This window comes from Watersipora subatra, chromosome 10 (assembly GCF_963576615.1).
Source record: "Watersipora subatra chromosome 10, tzWatSuba1.1, whole genome shotgun sequence".
In the NCBI taxonomy this organism is placed as follows: domain Eukaryota; kingdom Metazoa; phylum Bryozoa; class Gymnolaemata; order Cheilostomatida; family Watersiporidae; genus Watersipora; species Watersipora subatra.
In genome coordinates, this window is record NC_088717.1 from 32,459,372 (window position 1) to 32,472,740 (window position 13,369).

The window sequence follows — 13,369 nt, forward strand, 5'->3', positions numbered from 1 at the left end:
AACTTATACTGCCAATGCATTTATTTTAGTGCCAAGTTATGCTGATAAAACTCCTATTTCAACTGCTATTAAAATGAATTTACACAGAATCTTAGTAGATTTTATCATAAATTACCAGTATTTTTCTATTATTTGTAATTGTTTTGATGTTTGCGGTGACTTTTCTACCAGGCTGTTTGAAGATTAAAATCGACAAAACTTGATCACAGTTAAAACACTCAGATTCAAGTGAAATTGCAATTATGGAGGTTATAGTTGCGCTTTGGCAAAGAGACCAACAGAATAGAGACGCGTAACCCTGTACCTTGAACACGATAACCGATATCAATAACAAGAAAAACAAACTGCCGGTATCTTCATTTCATGGTGATAAAATTAGGATGTTGGCAACACAGTTAGAAATAATAAATGATTGCCAAAAGTCAAAGAGAACTAATGAATAATATTGCGAGCTGAAATGGAATGAGGTCTGAATAGTTGTTTTTATAATCTAAATCTTACTACAACGAAGTAAAACATTAAATATTATTTGACTGAAACTGATGTGCTTTTGTTGAAATAGCCAGCAAGTTCTAATTTATTCTGTGACTTAAGGCACACGTGAATATGTTTACGTATGACGTTACTAGTCACCAATCATAACAAAGCTTACGCAAACTCTATTGAACTTTTCGCTAGTCAAAACAGGCAGACAGCTAGAAATATGTATGCTTTGGAAGTATAAAAGTACTGATGTATTAGGCACATTTTACCAGTAGTATTGGGGACCAATGTCTTGGTGTTTGTTTAGAGCACGTTCCTCGCCTTTTGAAAATATTTAAGAGTCTCTTATTTTTGTGTGTTAGGTATGAAAGGAAAAGAGGTTTTTTGATGCTGCATAGCCCTAATCACAGGTTGCCACTCTTATTTATAGCCCTAGTCACAGGTTGCCACTCCTATTTATAGCCCTAATCACAGGTTGCCACTCTTATTTATAGCTCTAGTCACAGGTTGCCACTCCTATTTATAGCCCTAGTCACAGGTTGCCACTCCTATTTGTAGCCTTAGTCATAGGTTGCCACTCTTATTTATAGCCCTAGTCACAGGTTGCCACTCTTATTTATAGCTCTAGTCACAGGTTGCCACTCCTATTTATAGCCCTAGTCACAGGTTGCCACTCCTATTTATAGCCCTAGTCACAGGTTGCCACTCCTATTTATAGCCCTAGTCACAGGTTGCCACTCCTATTTATAGCCCTAGTCACAGGTTGCCACTCCTATTTATAGCCCTAGTCACAAGCAGTCCCACCTGTTTATAGCACAACAAAGGAGTAAATATTGTTGTTGCCTATATCAGGGCTGTTTTGCCCGTTAATTAATATTCAGAACGAGATCAGCAAGGTGTGTTGACAAAAATCATGAAGAATTATTAAACAAATGAATTTTCGAAGTGCCTGACAGCTCTGTCTATCAATTTTAAATGCCTCCGAAGTCAATGCATTAGGTGCTAGTACCAGTTACAAGGTACTGGTATTACTACATGAGGTACCAGTTATATTACATAAGGTACTGGTACTACTACACGAGGTACCAGTTATATTACATAAGGTAGCTGTACTAGTTATAATGTTCATCACTTCCAGAAGATAAACAAATACTGTCTCTTCTATCAATGGTTTGTTTTTCATATTTTAGGTTAAAAATGACGTAGCTGTAGCAGTCAGTCTCACCACAATTTATTGATTATCTCCTTTTCTATTCACTAACCACCCGACTTGTCATTTATCTACCTGTCAACAAATCAATCTTGTCAATTCTTGGAAGAGGAGACTACGTTTCATTAATGGGGGCCATTGCAGGCACGCAGTCATGACTTGTGAGGTCATTTTAATAAAACACAACTGTAAAAGTGCGCTTATGACATCTTAGAGCAGCCATAGTTTTACTGTTCAAGAATGCCTGCCTCCCAAACAATGAGTTGAGGGTTCAATTCTTTAAAAATGTCACTGATAGTGACAACAATGACATCCAACCGTAAATCCCTCTCCGCAACTGGGCATGTGTCCGGTCATTGAGGCTCCCTTGTCACTGGACTCATACATGTCTAGCCAAGATTACGGAGACAAGACAATGTCTGTATAACAATGCTGCTCCTAAAAACACAGCCTCTGCTTCCAGTAAGCTCAGCAGACATCATATTCGATTCCTAGGAATTGCTCAGACACTCATGATGGTTATGTCTATCACTTGGGAAGAGGGGCTTTGTAAAGTCAGTAGCCTGCACCGATAGGCAAACAGATTATTTGAGTACAAAGGCTATATCCATTAGTACTTTAGGCACAAGGCTGTATTCTTACGTACGTTGCCCATAAATCATGGTGCAACTGTACTCACTCTCAAGGCTATGAAAATGGCATTTGTTCTGAGAACAATCTACTAATTAGCCAAAGACTACATGTATAGAAAATGCTCCAGTCACACTTTGGGAGTTGTTCTCTCATAAGTAAATAGTGGAGGCCGATGAGTGGTTCCAGTCGGCTAGAACACAAATTATTAATTTTGAAGCTCAGTTACTCTATTAGACATTTAGTAAGTTTCTATCTCTTAGTAAAAGAGTGTTTGGTGTTTATGCACAATAACCTGGATAAGACGGACAACAATCTTTTAGCCCCACAACGAATCATCTCTAACTACATCTGATCATTTTCATACAAAAAGAAAGATGAAGTTGCGAGCATTCATTTAGCTGAGAATCTCTTATCGGCCGGTGTTCAGCCAACTTTTGTGGCGGACAATCTGCTTAACAAATGAACAGATTGATTGCTCTACACTTGCTTGACACGACTGCTTGATCTGCTCTTGATCTGCTCTTAGCTGATTATCGGTAATCGATCAATCAATTACAGTTAGTGCAGCAAGTTTTTGAAATATTTTTAGTCAGTTGAAAATGAAGGTTTTTTAGTATTTATCAAATGAATATTTTGGTAAGATCTGCCCAATTACCAGCTTGTACACAAACAGCTTTAGAACTCATCTATAGTGGATCTCTCGTAGATCTCGTGGTCTGATCTAGGGCTAACCAATCAAGATGAGAATCAAGAAACTCATGTTAGACTCCCAGGGTAAACTGTCAAACAACTCATTAGATTGAGTGTTTCTTGTGTACTTTAGCTCTCTTGCTGCCAGACAGTTTGTCACACCTTTGGCTACTCCTCCGCTAAAAATTTGGTCCGCGCATGTTTCGGAAGAATTGGTTTGTCTTCTGGATAGTGAAATAAGTTACGGCCTTGAATCCCTTAGAGGTTATATCCCTTAGAGGTTGTATGCCATATTTACCAATGATAGAAGGCTCTTATGTTCTATCATGGAAATAGCATCACATAAGAATGACTCTGGTTGGCAAACATACTTTACGTTTGTGAGTAATTTACTTGAGGAGCTTAACCCTTTCACTGCCAACCATGTACAAATTCGGCTATCGGCCTAGTGCCAGCCAATTTACCGAAAATTGCCGATATTGCTTCATGATATGTAAACAGCGTTCTTTCAATTTCAATCTTTATCTAGAACATTTTTATTACATATTTTATTTTGTCAACATTTTAACCAACATCGCGATGCAAAAATTCAATGGATCTATACCTTGTGCGATGATAAAGCTATGTGAAGCTACGATCGATGTGACGCTAAAACAATCCTCCATAATGTTCCTTACTATTACAAAACTATTACTTTCACCACTATCAAAGACAGCGCTGCTGCTTTAATTATCTGTATAATCACGAAAATATGAATCTGTATTGGCTATAATGCCATCAACATAACTAATTACCTGTTTTTTAACTCGCCACGGTAATTAATTAACTCACACAAAAAAAGTTTGTTTTTAAATTACAAATTCTCAAACAAAAGTTTAAAATTGCTTCGTTATTTTAAGCTAATTTTATGGACAAATTTTCGGACAACACTGTCAATTTCATAAAAGTCTTAAAGATCGTGGGTTATGTTGTCAATGAATAATAAAATTAGGTAACTACGCAATTGCTGGGAAAGTCGTAAAAAACGTCTATGGCAGTCGTCCCACGAAAACGCATTTTTGCGTCTACGGCAGTGAAACGGTTAACACAAAAATGCTGCTTATCTCTAATCTACAGGTATCTACTGCTAATAGCTACATAAAAATAAAATCAAGGTTAATTGATCCATAGTTTGAATGCAACTGTCGTATGATTGCGGTTGCCACGACCAGCTTTGATGTTTATAAAGAAAGTCTGTTGCAAAATTTAATTTAATACTTTAGTTTATTTAAAATTAATTTAATAATTTAATATTTAATCGGCTACTTAATAATTTTAAATTAATTGGATAAATAAACAATATTAGTCATTTAATACTTAATTGTCTTCGGGCAAGCGGAAGTTTTTCTTTTCTCATTATTAGCTGATAACAATGCAAAGTTGAGAAGTTGAGAAAACTTTTAGGTTTTATATTCAAAAAGTGTTTTGGCTCTATGGGGATAACTTTAACCAAGATAGATCAGTTGGCAGAGACAGTGAGGCTTCATTTTTTATGTACTAAAGACTGATAAAGAATGTTTCTTGTCCAGTAATTATATTTTATCGAATAGATGGCATACGTCTCCAACTTTATATATCCATTAGGTAAGGCGCTAGGGGTACTTTAAAAAGAATGCTACATAAGTTTAACATCAACCGCGTGTCGCAACGTTTTTAATAAATACGACTTTCATGTTTATATGCCCAGGTAGTGCGAAAATGCTATTCTAAGACAGTAAATATCTTAAATTATATACTTTCGAGAGGTTCATGAACATTGAGTACAAGTTTCCTTTGCGCGATCAATAGTTGCAAAGTTAACTTGATTTCTTCCTGCACACTGGCCTATGGCAGTAGTAGCTCATGGCCGGTCATTACGGTAGTAAGAGAGTTACTGTAAAACCTCTATTTAACCGCCACCTTCATTTTAACGCTACCTCCAATAGACCGCCACTGACATTACTTGATCTTCTCAAGCCCATAATACCAACTGACCAGTATAAAAGTGTACACAAAATTGTATTAATAATGAATCGTTTATATCAACAAAAATTAATTCTCTCATTGTCCAATTCCAAAGTTTTTGAATTTTCAATAATCAATAACGGTCTGAAGCTAGTAGTACTCTGTTTAATTTGGTCTTTATGCTTCGAAGTAGCCTATATATATATATATATATATATATATATATATATATATATATATAAAAGGCTTAAATTTACGATGCTAGATGAACTTTCAAATCGACGCTATAAACATAATTACTGTCTCAGGCTAATAGTAGTTCCTTGTTTAACCCGGTCTTAATACTTTGAAGTACACGTGTATAATAACCAGTTCGCAAGTTCTGGATTAAAGGTTAAGCAAGCAAATTTTTAGCAAGCAAACTTTTACACGTTGCTTTAGTGCTAAATGCAACGCGTAAAGGTTTGGCTCTCTCAAACAATTGTTTGGACGCTAATATCAACTAGTTTAGCAGCGCTGAAGAAGAGGTGAGGTCAGAAGATATTGTGGAAGGTATTGGACAACTAGAAGATGTTCGTTCCATCGAAAGCAACAATCAGAAAACATCTATCCGAGCAAACGATGAAAATATTTTTGTTTTAAAAACGTTAATTTTTATTTCTGAACATAATATAAGTACAATTCGTGTATGTCACTTGTTGATAAACATATATTTGTATTATTTGATAGATTATTATTGCGCAGACTTATAAATAGACTTATGAATATGCAGATTTATAATAGCATGTTATTTATTAGCATCCTTGTGGCTATCTTAACATGGCTTACAATGGATCGATGCACATAACTCCACTTCTATTGCACATAAAAAGCTAGTTTTGCCTATAAACTGTAGCAAAAATATCAGTTAGTACAATAAGCCTTTATTCAACAATGTTAAATATAAATATAAAATAAAAATATGTCTTTAAATTTAGAAATAAATAAAGATTGAAAATGCCAACAAATTGCAAAGAAAGACACAGGCTATAATATCAATGCAGGTCAATGACAAGCAATAGATATCAACTGGTAGAGATATTTCTCGGTTTCTCGATGCACATTTATTGAAAGATCTTTGACAAGTTAGAGGTAAGTTAGCAGATTTATTGCATTCAAAATGCTTAATATCGGTCCACCGAAAAAATTGGGTAAAATATAGGCGACATTTGCTACGCTCGTAATGTCTAAATTTATCGTCCGAACATTCTGAAGTCAGTTGAAAAATAGTCTGCCAGCCTCTATTTGAACGCCACCTCCAATTGACCGCCACTATAGAGGAAAGGTTAAAAAATAGAGCGCCATAGCATTCAATAAGAGGTTTTACGGTAAAGGTATTATTGTGATCTGTCAAATTTTTTCAAGTTCTTTACAAGTTTGTTCAAATTTAGTTAAAAGGATACTAGAGCAAAGTGTGTGTTGCTATTTTACAAAGATATTTTCATTGCTGAAAAGCATATCTTTTGCTAGATAAATGTGCCAGTATAACAACAGTTAATTCAAGGGTATGACGACATCTAGCATAGCTTGTGATCCTACTGTTCTTCCGCAAGTCTCTATAGCGAGCTTGCTAAGACTAAAAATCTGCTATTTCTCAAGATGTAAAGTTTCAGAGCTTTCTGCTAAACTTGTCAACTTGTAAATGTCTCACCTCAATGAAGGTGACCTTGTGGTAAAGTCACAGCTACTCAGTGGTTAACCAGCACCAGACGAACGGTTTGGTGCATTGCGCAGTTGGCAATTTAACTTGCTGGGCGAAGCCATATGTAAAATAGGGTCCCTCCGTGAAGGATTAAGTTATAATCAGTGTTATATGTGACAATACACAACATACTAACCAAGGAGTGATAGAGAAGGGGAGTAAACAAAAGCAGGCATACTGATCATAGAGTAGAGCAGGCATACTGGTCATAGAGTGACTGGTCATAGAGTAGAGCAAGTATACTGGTCATAGAGTGACTGATCATAGAGTGACTGATCATAGAGTGATTGATCATAGAGTGAAGCAGGCATATTGGCCATAGAGTGACTGATCATAGAGTGGAGCAGGCATATTGGTCATAGAATGACTGATCATAGAGTGACTGATCATAGAGTGAAGCAGGCATATTGGTCATAGATTGACTGATCATAGTGTGACTGATCATAGAGTGACTGATCATAGTGTGACTGATCATAGAGTGGAGCAGGCATACTGTCATTGAGTGGAGCAGGCATACTAATCATAAAGTGGCTGATCATAGAGGGACGAACATAAAGTGACTGATCATAGAGTAGCCTTCTACTAGAATAAAAAGTGTTCATTTTGCAATGTTTCTTACCAAAATGTATAAATAAAAATCTTTACTATAATGAACAAGCTATAATGAAAATTGAAACTGCAGGTTGTACTGAAGTGGACCACCCAAAGAGAAACTAAAGATTGTGCTTAGATGGACTGACCAAAAAGAAACTACAGGTTGTGCTGGAGTGAGCAAACCAAAGAGAAACTGCAGGTTGTGCTGGAGTGAGCAAACCAAAGAGAAACTGCAGGTTGTGCTGGAGTGAGCAAACCAAAGAGAAACTGCAGGTTGTGTTGATATGGATTGATCAAAAAGAAATTGTCAATAAAGGGAAGTTCAATTTATGTTGCAACTAGCAGCAGAACATAATGACTTTGGGGATAACACCAGGATGTTTGCAACAACATTAGAAATTTATAAATAATCAAATCAAAGAGAACTAATTAATAATATTGCTGGTTGAAATGGAATGCCAGTTGACACACAAGGCAGGTGCTGTAATCCGACATTAGAGGTAAAAACCTACAACCCAACTCACGAGGTAAAGTTTCCATGCTATAAACTCAACATATCCTATAAATACTTTTGATAACTGCTAGATACACTGGCAGGCTTAGTACACACGGATCTGTACATACGGATCTGTACACACTCAGTACACACGTATCTGTACACACTCAGTACACACAAATCTGTACACACTCAGTACACACGGATCTGTGCACACTGAGTACACACGAATCTGTACACATTCAGTACACACGTATCTGTACACATTCAGTACACACGGATCTGTACACACTCAGTACACATGGATCTGTACACACTCAGTACACATGGATCTGTACACACTCAGTACACACGGATCTGTGCACACTCAGTACACACGGATCTGTACACACTCAGTACACACGGATCTGTGCACACTCAGTACACACGGATCTGTACACACTCAGTACACACGTATCTGTACACACTCAGTACACATGGATCTGTACACACTCAGTACACACGTATCTGTACACACTCAGTACACACGAATCTGCACACACTGAGTACACACGAATCTGTACACATTCAGTACACACGTATCTGTACACATTCAGTACACACGGATCTGTACACACTCAGTACACACGGATCTGTACACACTCAGTACACACGGATATGTACACACGAATCTGTGAACACTCAGTACACACGTATCTGTACACACTCAGTACACATGGATCTGTGCACACTCAAGCAATGTTTCTACAACTCTGGTTTTGTGATAACTTCTAATGATTTATAAGGCAACTAATACCTCTGATTTTTAAATTATCAGATCTACAAGAAGCAGAAGGTTCATCGGGTTCGAAGTGTGTTTCTGTGTTTGGCAAGAGCTTGAGTACTTGCTAAACACAAATGAGTGCATATCTCCAAGGAGACAATCTAGTCATACTGAGACTGAACACTGGTTCATGTTTAGTACAGCTAATAGCTTGAGTACCTTGATTACCTTGCAATAATTACAACTCAACAGAACACCATACTCGGAAGTCTAGCTAAAAATGCTATTATGTATGGCTAGGTTACCATCCTATTCACCTAAATGAATAATGAAATTAAAATACAAGTTAGATCAGGCTCTAATATATGGTAAACCGATCTTACCGAGGTAGTGAGGAGCTATAGTATGGCGTAGCCAGAGGATAGTGACAGCCGTTACTGAGTGCTAAAATCAAATGACACTATTTGGTATCATCTCGTCAATAAATCTATTCCCACCTCACATGCCTCTCATTAATAATCTCCCAGACCGCCAGCCAATGGGCTTATGGAGTTAGTATGGCGGGAGTTTGGGGCCAGCGAACTAGTGCATGAGGAGATATAATTGGCCAAAGTCAGTCATTGGTAATTTGGTGTCAGTTTTGGTACATGAAGGTGATAGGAAGCGTGATGAAGAGCCCCATTCAATATAGGGAGGTTTGATTAGGCTATTATGTCATGAGTTAATTCACATCTGCCAAGAAGGTATGCATGAGCATGATGAGTCTGTCTATCAGCCTTGCTATGTACTGCTTGCTATGTTTCATAAGCCATCTGTAGAAACTCAATAAAGTGATTTGTTTATCTATGTATTACTAGTAGCCTGGCAATCCAGGGAAACCACTAAAGATTGTCAAGTGTAATACATGCAATAACTATATCCATCATTAGTCCACAGCAAAACAAGCTGGTTGGGTGGAGTAGTTGGTAGTGTGCCTGGCTGCAAAATAGAATGTCTGAGTCTGAATCTCATGCAAGGTAATTCTTTTCTTGATACTCTAAGCGTGACTTTGTACAGACGAATGGACAGACACCGCTCTTACTATAGTAAAGGTTGCTAGGTGTAAATATAGCAGAGCGATATGTAAGTTCTCTCTCTCTTCCGCTAGATTCTAGCATGGAGTCATCAAAATAACAACTTCACACCTGTTAGGTTTTCATAAAACAATCTGAACTCATAACCTGAAAGTTTTGTTCATGCAACCATGAGAGTGACTACTCCGATGTTGTCATGACGGTCTGTAGTTACTCTATTGTAATTTAATCTAATCAAACTTGGTACACCTTTAAAGCAAACTAATGTTTATATTTATTTTTTATCTATTTCCCTATTTTTGCTATTTGATTTAATAGCTGTTAATTTCAATGAATCTATATACATATAGATCTCAGTGTGTCTGTCTGTCATTGGTCTGTCCAGTTATAGTGATAAAGTTTTAGCAATGAAAAGTCAGCTCCGCACTGTTTATGAACTCGCGACAGTCAAATCACAAGTCTACTAACCAGTGTGCTTAAGCACAAGGCTAAGCCATTCTTATCATTCCCATCACTCTTACCATATACTGTATATCCTTTTAGTGATTGCACACGCTAAATGTGCACTTTTTGATATTAACTAATATTACCTTTGCACTCATTTTCTTTTTTAATTTTTTAAAAGCTAAATTTTTTGCTATTGCTAAATTTTTAAATTTGTAATTTTCAAATGTGCTGTTTCAATTTCAAATGTGCCGTTACACACATATTTCCGGTTTTGTTAAATCTGTAAAAGCTAAAAGCTTTCGACATGAACAATCGGATTATTTGGAGTAGAAATTGCCTCTACACTCTCTTTCCGTTTGGCCAGACCAAGTATCAGACACCAGTATCGAGTACCAGTTTGTACCAGTATCGAGATGTACCAGTATCGAGTACCAGTTTGTACCAGTTTGTACCAGTTTGTACCAGTTTGTACCAGTTTGTACCAGTATCATCCATCAACACTTTGATTACAATTAGCTTCTACTGCAACCTTAACCTTTTTATACACACCCTTTCTTGCACTCATTGTCTATTTTTTCTCTTAATTTTATTTGAACTGCACAAAAACACGTTTCTCATGATAGGAAGTTTAAAAGTAAGATTCGTAAATGTTGTATAGGTTGAATAAAAATAAGTTTTCTGTACAAAGACTTTTTATTACCCGGGCAACGCCGGACATTCAGCGAGTATATATATGAATCTCAGTATTCGTTTGTCTTTTCGTTTTCATTTCTGTGTCCAGCTTTAGCGATTAAAATATAGCATTAAAAAAACCGCATCGCAAAAAATTTTATTACCCGAGCAATGACAGGTATTCAACTAAAATAGTTATAATTAACTGCTCTAAAAAATGGACAAAACTTGAAAATTGGAAAGAAGAAAAGGCTTATGTACCTGACTTGACATTGCGCTCCTAAAGATTGTGGCATGTGAGAGATTGTGGCATGTGAGAGATTGTGGCATGTGAGAGATTGTGGCACGTGAGAGATTGTGGCATGTGAGAGATGGTGGCATGTAGAGACTGTGGCATGTGAGAGATTGTGGCACGTGAGAGATTGTGGCACCTGAGAGAATGTGGCATGTGAGAGATTGTGGCACGTGAGAGACTGCAGCGCGTGATAGATTGTGGCCTGTGAAAGAGTTCACATAATTGCTAGGAAGTGGTTCAAATGTAGCTAATAGTTATACATTGATAAAATGTATAGGGTGTAGTATATAGTCACAGAATAATAAATTGTACATGGGGTAGTATATAGTCCCACAATGATAAAGTGTACAGGGTGTAGCATACGGTCATACAGTGATAAAATATGCAAGGTAGAACATATAATTGTACTAAATTGGTGGTGAAATATACAAAGCAGAAAATATAGTTGTACAGTGAGAAACTTTAAAAATTAGAACATATAGCCGTACAGTGGTATGATGTGTAGGTTAGAATGTAGCAAGAAATTTTTTATGTCGCACAAAGTACAAAAGTGTCTATATTAAACTTGACCATTTTAGAACTACAAACCTGTGATGTACTACAGTTGATACAAACATTGAAAAATACCCTAAAACAAGGAAAGACAATCTTTGAGAAACTAATATTAACAATAACACTAAAACTTGTTTGTAGTTGAGTTTTTACCAACTTCTATACCTTTGGTTATAACTCTATCATCATATCCTCACCAACTGCTATACCTTTGGTTATAACTCTACCATCATATCCTCACCAACTTCTATACCTTTGGTTATAACTCTATCATCATATCCTCACCAACTGCTATACCTTTGGTTATAACTCTATCATCATATCCTCACCAACTGCTATACTTTTGGTTATAACTCTATCATCATATATTCACCAACTTCTATACCTTTGGCTATAACTCTATCATCATATCCTCACCAACTTCTATACCTTTGATTATAACTCTATCATCATATCCTCACCAACTTCTATACCTTTGGTTATAACTCTATCATCATATCCTCACCAACTTCTATACCTTTGGTTATAACTCTACCATCATATCCTCACCAACTTCTATACCTTTGGTTATAACTCTATCATCATATCCTCACCAACTGCTATACCTTTGGCTATAACTCTATCATCATATCCTCACCAACTTCTATACCTTTGGTTATAACTCTATCATCATATCCTCACCAACTGCTATACCTTTGGTTATAACTCTATCATCATATACTCACCAACTTCTATACCTTTGGTTATAACTCTATCATCATATCCTCACCAACTGCTATACCTTTGGTTATAACTCTATCATCATATCCTCACCAACTGCTATACCTTTGGTTATAACTCTATCATCATATTCTCACCAACTGCTATACCTTTGGTTATAACTCTATCATCATATCCTCACCAACTTCTATACCTTTGGTTATAACTCTACCATCATATATTTACCAACTTCTATACCTTTGGTTATAACTCTATCATCATATACTCACCAACTGCTATACCTTTGGTTATAACTCTATCATCATATATTCACCAACTTCTATACCTTTGGCTATAACTCTATCATCATATCCTCACCAACTTCTATACCTTTGGCTATAACCATATCATCATATATTCACCAACTTCTTTACCTTTGGCTATAACTCTATCATCATATCCTCACCAACTTCTATACCTTTGGCTATAACCATATCATCATATATTCACCAACTTCTATACCTTTGGCTATAACTCTATCATCATATCCTCACCAACTTCTATACCTTTGGCTATAACTCTATCATCATATCCTCACCAACTTCTATACCTTTGGTTATAACTCTATCATCATATCCTCACCAACTTCTATACCTTTGGCTATAACTCTATCATCATATCCTCACCAACTGCTATACCTTTGGCTATAACTCTATCATCATATCCTCACCAACTTCTATACCTTTGGTTATAACTCTATCATCATATATTCACCAACTTCTATACCTTTGGCTATAACTCTATCATCATATATTCACCAACTTCTATACCTTTGGCTATAACTCTATCATCATATCCTCACCAACTTCTATACCTTTGGCTATAACTCTATCATCATATCCTCACCAACTTCTATACCTTTGGTTATAACTCTATCATCATATCCTCACCAACTTCTATACCTTTGGTTATAACTCTATCATCATATCCTCACCAACTTCTATACCTTTGGTTATAACTCTACCATCATATATTTAC

The 13,369-nt window shown here is 36.4% G+C and overlaps 1 protein-coding gene across 3 annotated transcripts in view; it reads right to left on the reverse strand.

Annotated features, from left to right (window-relative positions):
• LOC137406328 (uncharacterized) overlaps nt 1–9,081 on the reverse strand; it is a 28,095-nt gene extending 19,014 nt beyond the window's left edge. The window contains exon 1 of one of the 3 annotated variants that reach the window (XM_068092891.1): nt 8,977–9,081. The gene's annotated coding sequence lies outside the window, so the exon portion shown is untranslated. The remainder of the gene's footprint in view (nt 1–8,976) is intronic. The other 2 variants (XM_068092894.1, XM_068092892.1) reach the window with 2 other exon arrangements.
• Nucleotides 9,082–13,369: the final 4,288 nt, after the last annotated feature.